The following is a 10,611-nucleotide window of genomic DNA, read 5'->3' as shown; positions in this document are numbered from 1 at the left end:
CGTAAACACACTGTGGTAGAAGGCAGTGAGCTTGAGATGTGTAACATCTGTGACCATACAAATTTCCTTCACTATACTTAAAATGTGAAAAATCACAGGAAGAAAACAATTAATTGCCATTTAAGAGCAAATACTGCCAGCAGTAATTGCTGAAAGAACTGCAGTTGAGGCAACTGGTGCCCAAGTCTCTTGATAGCAACTGAGGCTGGATTTTAAAATAAAAGAGCACTCAAAAGATGCTTTGAGTTAGAAGGACGGCACATAATTCCACCAACCAGATACCAACTTTCTCTCCTACTATGGCTTGACAGCCCAAAGAAGATGAGGCTGTGCAGTCAGAAATTGGCACACTGGGCTGATATGGGGGAAATGTGGGTTCAGATATCCTCAGAAACGGCTCCTGCTGAGTGCAAACCCCAGTGCTAGTGTTTGGGGCAAGGAGACAACCATCAGCTCTTCCTTTTCTGATGTGTTCTGTGAAAGAAGAACATCTTTTAAATGTTCAGAATTCAGCAGAAGAGAAAGCTTTTTTTTTTTTTTTCTTGTTGCTGCTGCTATTCTTGGCTCCTACAGCTGCAGAGAAGAGTTTTGGGTATCTTTCAGATTAAGACTTAAAACTTCATTTTCTGGGACAAAAATAGACAAGGTATTTTAACACTGTAATTCCATGTAACAAATGCTCTTGGTGGAAGCTTATGGCACTGTAAAAAGTGAAAAGCAATCTACTCTGTATGAGGTGGCCACAACTTTATGCCTTCCAAATGATAACTTGAATTGAGAATAATAAATGCTAGTTTGAATTGATGTCTGTGGATCTGATGGATCACATGGAGTTCCAGACAGCACCTGGATCACACAGGAGGAAGGGGTAGCAGCTCAATGTGCTGGCACCTGTGAATGAGAGGGAGCAGCATCAGTGGTGGAGCTGCAGGTTGTCTTCCCAACAGAGCATCCTGCAAAGCTGGAAAAGGCTGGCTGCTCTACTGGAATAGCCATCACTGTTTGTCCACAAGGAGCTTCTGAAAAAAAAGAGGGTTTTTTTGTTATTGGGTTTTTTTGTTTGTTTGGGTTTTTTGGCCTAGCAGGCAGTATAAAAGCACCCACCAGTCCTGCCTCTGACTCCCCCCACTGCATCCTGGAAAGCAGGTCAGGAGCACTGGGCACCAGCCAGGCTGGGCTGTGTGGGCTGTGGCGTGGGCTCATGGCTGGGGATTCTCCCTTCTCCACTCTCCACTCTAGCCAGGGGCAGGGCTGGAGCCAGAGGGCTGCAGACTAGCCCAGGAAAGACTTACACCCTTAAAGTGTAAATTTTAAACTCAAAACCCAAGACATTTTGTAGTGATATTTTTAAGGCCTGATGATCATCACTTTTCCCCATTTCTGCTGGCGGATCTCCCCTTCATCACCCTACACCAAATGCAAACGAGCACTGTGCAGCTGCACTCCTGTCTCTCCTCACTTCATGTCTGCTTTGGTGTGACTGACTGGTAAAGAAGGTGGGTAAACAAACTACATTCCAGCTGAAATTTCCCTTTCATCAGGAACACTCCCAGCTGGACAGATGCTGCCAGAGGCTGACTCTTTTATGCTTCCTAAGCAAAGAAATGGAACTGATTCAGTAGAAAGGATATTGCCCTACATACTTGCTATTTAAATAGCTTGCAAATTTAAAAGCAGTCTCTTGATAATTTTTAAAGTGCTCGGTGGATATGAAGTAAGTAATGCAAAAATAATTTCATCTTATTAGGGGATTTCAGTGTGCACCAGGGATAGTGGGCATATAGTAAATTCACTTGACAAAGAACATTCAAAACCAAGACAAATAATAAAATATGGTGTCTGCAATTCCCAGATTTCACTCTAAGACACTGTTTTGATAAACAATAGTGCTTAGGTAACTATTGTCTGTTTTAAGTTCAATATATAGCCGTAATAGAAGACATTACTGGTAGATATTCAATTATATAGGTTTTTTTGTTGTTGTTTCAAAAAGAAGAGAGGGCAATATTGGATAGAATGGAATGCTTTATGGGAACATCTAATGTTCAGACTGTTAAAGAATAAAAGCAGTTTTATGGTTATATTTTTACATACACTTTAGGTCCCCACTTATATATTGATTTTAACAAAATTTAATAGATCACTTTATCCTGATTATAATTGAAAAATTCCACAGCTATCTCTGTCCACTTGTTATTCAGCAAGTTTGCAATAACTAAGATGAATCTTAAAGCCAACCTCCCAAAGCACAACATATGAACATTCTCAGTACCTGGAACTCAGTTTTTATTAGTGCATCTTTTCTGGGGTAGCAAATCAGCCCCACCTTCCACAGCTTCTTTGCAAGTATATTGATATAAAAACTTGAATTTCAATTTATCTATCATGTCCTAAAATTAGTAAATGTCTGTTTTGAAGCAGCCTAAGCAATGGCATCGCTTCCAACACGTAGAAGATAGAATTCAGCACAAAAGAGGCTATGAGAAATTTTACCAGAAAAAAAGTCATGCATGAATTGAACAGTGTTTAGACAAAGAGTTGGAGAGAAGATGGAGCTATAACCTAAATATTTATATTAAATAGAAAACACTGATTTTAACTTCTGACCTGAATTTTCTTCTGAAAAGCTATCCACAAGGGTAGGGACACCACAAGAGAGAGATATGTAATAACAAGAGGAATCAACATGGGGGAAAAGGGAAAAAAGGTTCATTCCGGGATAATTAAACGTTGTGTAAACAAAGGGAAAAGCCCAGTATATTTATCTTTGGCAAGGAACATATCTTGTGTTTCCAAAGCAGGACTTTGCTCAGTGCCTTTCACCACACAGACCCTCTTCTCTTCCACAAACAAGAGGGGAACACACCACCACACCTCACACCTCCCCTCTGCTTGCAGCCAAGCCACCTCCATTCAGCAGGGAGCTGCGAGCACACCTAGCAGATAAATTCAAATTCAGCTGGCTGCAGTGGCTGCTTCAGGCACACCTCAGCACTGCCCCAGCTCGTGTGTGTCCCCTGGATGCTCCTGTGACAGTGGCTGCAGCCCTGTCCCCTAGAGCTGCCCAGCCACCAGCCAGCAGCTGCCAGCACAGCCCAGCACAGGGCTCCTGGCACAGCCCTGACACCGGGGCCAGCGTGGGTGACACAGGCACTGCCCTGCTCCTTCTGCAGTGCTCTGAATGCATGTCCTTCCTGAGCCACCTCAAGTGCCAGCCACAGCTCTCAAGTGCCAGCCACAGCTCTCAAGTGCCAGCCACAGCTCTCAAGTGCCAGCCACAGCTCTCAAGTGCCAGCCACAGCTCTCATGTGCCAGCCACAGCTCTCGTGTGCCAGCCACAGCTCCCATGTGCCTTCCAGCCCTCTCTGAGGCACAAGCAGCCCCAGGCTCACTCTGCTTCCACAGGCAATTTAATTCATGAAAAAGGTGAGTCCTACTATACTAAAAGAAATAGGAAATAAATAGGAACAGTGCCTCTAATGGTCCACATGAGTGATGAATTCGTTGCCTAGCTCAATTTTAGGTGCTTGCTTTACCATTCTCACATCTCAAGCACATCTTAGTTTATTTCTTACCTCATTGATCCTTTAGTTAACTGCACTTTGCAGGTATTTCCTAACACACTGAGGCATAAGGAAGTGGTTCACTGCAATCAAGTATGATTACCTACAGAAATCAGGACACTCTGAAAATGTGAATTTGCTTGTTTTTTAAAGGATTGAAATAGAATTGAATAGAATTATTGAAATAGAATAACATGGATTGAAAATGACCTCAAAAGATAACTGGTCCAACCTTTTGTGGAAAAGTGAGCCTAGCTGAGCTTATCTAGCACCTTGTTCATTTGTCCCTTGAACAATCCCACCATGTCCTGTGGGGTTATTCTAAATGATTGTTGTCAATGTAAAAAAATCTCTTCTATGGAGATGAAACCTCTCCCAGCTCAACTTGCACCCACTCTCCCTTGTCTTCTCCATGTGACTTATGGTGAAGGGAGAGCCTCAGTACTCCTTAAAGTACTGGAAAACTGTGATAAAGTCCCCTGAGAACAACCTTCACTTCTCCAGAGTGAAAAGACCTTTTGCCTTCACTCATTACCCCCAGGGCAGGTCCTCCAGCCTGTCTTTGGACCTTTCCAGTCTGTCCACCTCTTTCTGACTTGTGGGGAGCTGAACTGGACACAGCTCTCCAGGGGCAGCCTGACACCTGCTGAGTGTGAGGATCCCGTCTCTATCTCAGCCAGCCGTGCCCCCATGGGTGCAGCCCAGGATCTGATTTTCCTCATTTCTGCAGCCCTGCTCTGCTGGCACAGGGTCACCATGTGGAGCACCAGGGCCCCCAGGTCCCTCTCAGCAAGGCTCCCCAGGCACACAGTTCCTGTGCTGGGCTCTTTGGTTGTGTCAGCCAGTGCAGGAGCTGCCACTTGCCTTTGTTAAACCTGATGCTGTTATTGCTGGCCCACTTTCCAGCCTGTGCAGGTCTCCAGGGAATAGGAGGCTCAGCACTGAGAACAGACAGGTTGCTCTGAATTCCAGCACTAGAGGCATGGAGTTGAGCTGGGATCAAGCTGTCAGGGTAGCACAGCTTTTCAGAGTAGCCCATGTTTAACATTGAGAACAAGCAACAAAACAAATGGTTAGTGCCCTCCCTCCATGAACCCCACTGGCATGTGGTATGTTTACAGCATCAGTCCACAGAATGAAAAAAAGATTAATTTATTAAATTTAAAAGAAGTGTAAATCAATTCCTGTATTGTTTTAATTCCTTTCACACTCTGTGATCTCCAAAGGAAGGATCTTGAACTTCTCTAGTGTGTTGAGCTCTCTTTGACAGATGTTTTTGCAGGAAATTGAAGAGGTAAGTCATCTTGCCGCTGTTTTATCTGGAGCATAAACAATAAAGAAGAAATCTGATGTACCTAATGCAAATAAAGTAACTTAGTCACAACATTTTAAAACTTCTCTGCTCCTTCCAAAGCATAGCAGGATCAAAAAAACCCCAAAGTTTCAGACTCTGTAAAATGAAATTCATGGCTTGTTTAATGGCATATAAAACTTATCAGTTTTATGCTTTAAGTCAGAATTTAGAAAGAATAATGAACCCACAAACCTACACCATCCCCAGAAATAGTATTATTCTTACTTGTCCTAAAACTTGGCAGGGTGTCATCTCATTTTTCCATTCTGGTACAAGCAGACAGAGGATTAAAACAAGGCAAAAACCAATCTTAAGTAAAACAGACATGGCTCAGGGCTCAAACCAGAGACAGATCAGTTATCTTGTGACTCCATGCTCCAAAAGCCTGGTAAACAGAATCACTGTTTATTGCACAAACCTTGAGCTTGCAAAAACTGTTTTCAAAGATTTATATTTTAGCCTTTTATTTTCTTTATAACATAATTCATGCTATTCTTATCTTTTTTAGGTGTATGAAACCAAATAAATGGCTTAAAAAAATTTACAGTGCATCAAGGTAATCAACATCCTTCATCATCAGTTTATGTTCATGCACCCCTTCCATCTCAACTAAGAAGGATAAACTTTTCACAGTTATTCAAATGGTTTGCAAGCACTGACATCCTGTTTACTGTTCAAGTCAGTTCAGATGCAGCTCTGAATTTTAGGATTAAATGTGTCCATTACAGAGGTTGCTATGGCAACAACTATACTTTAAAACTGAAATGTTAGTTTCATTACTCCCTTTTCTTTTCCTGGTCATAGCCAGTAACCAGCTCATCATGCCAAGTGTTTGGGATATGCCAAGTCAACTGATTTAATTTTGGTCATTTGCACAGCATCCACCCAAAGCATCCCTGAATTCTGTGCTTTGTTTTGAACACAATGCAATACACCCCTGGCCTGTGCATACCAACCTCATTTGTGTTATATGTTTTGATTCAATATTTAATGCAGGGTCCAAAATTTGGTCCAAAACCAAGCTCAGGTTGTTTTATAGGTCCCAATTCAAGCAGAAAGCTTGGGAAACTTTGAAAAAGAAGGACCATACAATTCTGAACCAATTTTTCTTCTGACTTTAGTGTTTCATCTGTTTCAGAGGCCCCTGAGAAAATGAGATAGGCAGATACTGCTTGGACTTCAAGTACTACTGATTATCTCTGCATCATAATTCAGTGCTTTTGCTGCTTGACAATCTCATGATATTATTTGCACTCACATGGTTCCCTTTTCCCTCCCAAATCACTAGAACTCAAACAAACGTCCAGCTGCTAAATGAAATGGTTTGTCTAGGGTGGTTAACTGAGAATTGCAGTGTTTAGTAGAGTTTGTGGCATTTAAAACTTGCAAAATCCTGGTGAAGAAAACTGCAGCAACTCCCTCAGACCTTCCAAGTAAAGGCTGGTGCAGGCAGTCCATGGTGTACCAGAAGGATTTGGCTGTAACCCATCATCCTCTCTACATTTAGCTGTTCCCATTCTCTCTTTCCATTCCCTTCCCTCTCCCCTCTCCCCTCTCTGGCTGCCAGGAAGGCACTATCTCAGGCCAGCACAGCCAGTTCTGCAGCTGCTGCAGCTCCTGGGAGCGATGCAGGGCCAGCCAAGGTTTGGCACCCAGCTAGCAGCGAGGAGGCAGCGCCTGCTGCATCCCAAGAGCCCGGCCAGCTCCATCTGGGAGCTCCTGGGATCCCTCTGCCAGCACATCTCTGCCAGCACTGCTGCTGTCAACACCTGGGAAGAGACAGAGCCAATGACATCCTGTGCTGTGTCCCCCTGAGCAGCACCAACGTCATTAATTCCTTGGCAATGAGACAATCCTTAGGAAAAATCATCACTCCTATCTTAATTAATTTGCCAATCTTTGTATTAAATTTTTAATCATACTTATTCCAAGCGCCTTTTGTTTCAGATTGAGTGCTGTTTTTAAAATGCTCACATTCTGCTGATAAAAATAATACAATGTATTTCTTCAAGATGATTGGCTATGGCAATTCTATTAATAACTTCTTAATGAAGTGCAAGGTTTTTAATATGTCTTAATCTAAGCTGTGCTAACATTTCAGTGTAAGGGGAATTAATTCAGGAACTTCAGATATGGTTTTCATTTAAACAAGATTCAGTGAGTGATCCAGGATTCATGTATCCTCACAGTTTTCTACCTAAAAAGGAATTTTACAAGAGAAGGCTTCTGTTTTATTGTTTATTTACTTTGAAAAAACAAAAGCTATCCATTAAAAGGATAAATTCATATTTTTTGTCAGGAGCTTGAACACAATGTTCTCACTCTTCCTTTTCCTTCCCCCAAACAATGTTCTAGACATTGCTGATACACAGCCATGGCATTCACAAGCATATTAAAGTTATTTACAAAATTGTTGGAGGCAGAGAAAGTCTCGAGTACATGTCCCAGAACACATTGCCTTCAGAAACTCTAGTTATAAAGTCATTTCGTCTAGTTCAATCAGAGTCCTGAAATGCTTCAAATGGCACTGTATAAACAAAGCAAAATATTAAACAACATTCTCCCTGTTTCCCTCAGCAAGTGAATAACTCTGTATTTCCCAAGGCTTCATAAGACCTGGAAGAAAATGAGGCTCAAAAATTAAACTAGGACCTTGAGAGAATAACTGCAGAATATTGCCACACTACATTTCAGCTTCAACTAAAAACCAAAAAATTAAATTTATGGCTCACAGATGAGTGCTTGCAACTTAAAAATACTGCTGCATCTCATTTTGACTTCTTCAATGGAAATATTATCAGCACTGTCTATTAATTCATATATCTGATCTGTTCTGTGACAGGAAAAACCAGTTTTCTTTCTCCTTGTAAGCTGATTTTATTAGATGATAGAGGAAATGCCAAGGGAAGAAAAGAAAACTCTACAGATAAATAGAAGAGCTCATGTGTAAAAATAGTTTCAGGAAAAGCAAACCCCACAGGTTTCAGTTCTGTTCAATGGATCCAGCCTGAAACACACTCACGTCAATCCAAACAAAAGAAAGAAAAAAATAAAAAAGAACAAAACAAAAAACAACAAATTCCCCCCAACAAACAAACAAACCCAAACCCTCCCCCCAAACCACACAATAACAAATAAGCAACAAAAAGCTTCAGCTCAGGTGTGACCCATACCATAAATTCAGATTTTATGCAACCAGGATAGTTCCAAAGCCATTTTTCTCATTAAGCAAATCCTGAGTATGTTACTTTCATATTCTTGAGCATAATTCAAATGTGTGTCAAAAATAGAAGGGAAATGTCCACACAGTGCAGCATAGATGACATTAGTGAAGCCTCTTAATGTTTACTTTTTTATTCCTTTTATCTTAAATTATTTTTTTTCTAAAGAGACCTTCTGCCAGAAGATGACAAGGAAAATTGTAAAGGAAAGTTATCATTTACCTTATCCTTTGCCAAAATGTATCTCTTCTTGTGGCTGTGAATGTATTTTCAATAGTTAAGTGGGAAAATATAAAGGTAAAACATAAAACCACAATTCCTTGCTCTTTTTGGTATTCCTTGCATTTCTTCTTCATGGCAGAGACAACTTAATTTTTCCATAACAAATTAAAATTAAGTTTACTTTTAGAGAAATCCAGTGCCAAAGCAGAAAGCCCCAGCTTCATGACCACTGATCTCAGCCAGCAGCCTAGACTCGGTCAGTGAGATTTTGTTCTCACCAAAAGTCAGCCAGGAAGTTGCAGTACACATAAAAGATGAAGAAGCTCATATGCAAAACCAGAGCTTTCTGATGGGACATAATTTTCACCCACAACAACTATTATTTATATTACTATATTACTATTATTACTACCCACAACTGCTGACTATAATTATTAGCACTGCACATGTGCTCAAAGCTGAGCTATATAGTTATGCTTTTACATCCCACCTAGGGATGTGTAAATGCAATGCAATTATTTATATACTAATTTATTAAATGGTGTTTTTTGGTGGGGGGAATAGGAAATAGTCACCTTTTGCAGTAAGCCTGAAAAGAAAAATTATTTAAGATGGGGAAATGATACCTATATCTCCAAAAAAAGGTGCCAATTCCATAATCCAAGATAATCTGGATGTGGGGAAGTGTAACAGTTTGAATAACTTCACGTCCAGAGCTCAGTAGGATGAACCTGTTCACTGTTTTCCTTAGAGGCAGCTGAAAGGAGTCCCTGGAAAAGGGGTCCTGCCGTGCTCCTTGGGGGGTTCATGGCAGCCTTAAGGAGATGGAGCAGGATGGGACGGCCTCACCTCCAGCACTCGGTCGAGTTTTGGTCTCCACAATATAAGAAAGATATTTAGCTCTTAGGGAGCATCCAGAGGGGAGTAACAAAGATGGTGAAAGTCCTTGAGGTGAAGCCGTGTGAGGAGGGGCTGAGGGCACTGGGTCTGTTCAGCCTGGAGGAGACTGAGGGGAGACCTCACTGCAGTTACAGCTTCATCGTGTGGGGAACAGGAGGGGCAGGCACTGATCTCTGCTCTGTGGTGACAGTGACAGAGCCCAGGGAATGGCCTGAAGTTGTGTCAGGAGAGTTTTGGGTTGGGTATTAGAAAAAGTTTCTTTCCCCAGAGGGTGGCTGGGCACTGGAACAGGCTCCCCAGGGCAGTGGTCACAGCACCAGCCTGACAGAGCTCAGGAAATGCTCAGACATCACCCCTCAGGTACATGGTGTGACTCCTGGAGTTGTCTTACGCAATGCCAGGACTTGGACCTGAAAATCCTTGTGGTTCCCTTCCACTCTATGATTTCATGATTCAGGCATGCACATTAAATAAAGTCACTTTTTCAAAGGGAATAACTCTGAATGGTTTCTTCTGAACACAAGTAGGCACTCAAGGAACAGAAAGAAGAATCCGTGTTGCAGATTCGTGTTTCAGACAGCCCTGGAGAGCTAAGGAAAAGTTCACTTTTTCATGTAATTTAAATAAAAATTAGCTGGGATTCTACAGAGAAAAGCTTACCTCCCCTGCTCCATCTCCCATTCACATCTGCAGAGGCACCAGTGACTCACACTGCTGTTCCCTACACAGTGCAAAGCACCTCACCAAATCCTTTAGCCCAGTTACTGGAGAAACTGTTTTCTTCCTGCTGTATAAAGAGAGAATAACTCATTTCAATATATTTGCACCTATAAAAGACCCTTTCTGTGCTGTCATCTTGCAAAAAGCTTCTGTCTAGTGACAGTAACATGGTAAATCTTGTAAAGCGACTGCCTGCACGTCCACAAACAGGTAACACAAGGCATCACTAAGTGTTTTTTACTCAGATAAACCTTTTTATATGGGTTTCCAGGAAGCTTACTGTGTGAAAGTGAAATCTTTCTATGTCCTGACAGAAATTTTCTGGGCTTGGAGCAGCAAGGTGTGGGACAGATGTGAGCAGGGCCACACTCAGGATTAATGAGCTGCCTCAGAAGTTGCGCAGCAATGGGTGACTCATTCAGTGCTTTGGTGTTCACAGGTGGGATGCATCAAATTAAATGTAGAGCTTTTAGGGCATGAGTTTTCAAGTAAGAGCCTGAAGTAAATGACAGCAATTGGCCCCCAAAATTATCATTTATTTCCTTTCACTAGAAAGATGATCTTTTTTGTAAAAAAAAATTTTGTAAAGCTCTAAAATAAGTCAGATGAACCCTGAGTGATTGCAGTAAGA

The 10,611-nt window shown here is 41.7% G+C and overlaps 1 long non-coding RNA gene across 1 annotated transcript; it reads right to left on the bottom strand.

Annotated features, from left to right (window-relative positions):
* Window positions 1-4,810: 4,810 nt before the first annotated feature.
* LOC148184783 (uncharacterized) lies at window positions 4,811-10,323 on the bottom strand. Its single transcript, XR_015774614.1, has 3 exons — window positions 10,261-10,323; window positions 9,921-10,047; window positions 4,811-4,882 (listed from the first exon to the last, which is right to left on the bottom strand). It is a non-coding gene; the product is annotated as an uncharacterized LOC148184783 (long non-coding RNA).
* Between the last annotated feature and the right edge of the window lie 288 nt (window positions 10,324-10,611).

Source organism: Pseudopodoces humilis, chromosome 2 (genome assembly GCF_049639895.1).
Source record: "Pseudopodoces humilis isolate 2021_Gansu_Grassland_sample_001 chromosome 2, ASM4963989v1, whole genome shotgun sequence".
NCBI lineage: Eukaryota > Metazoa > Chordata > Aves > Passeriformes > Paridae > Pseudopodoces > Pseudopodoces humilis.
This window is presented reverse-complemented; position numbering and strand designations above follow the sequence as displayed.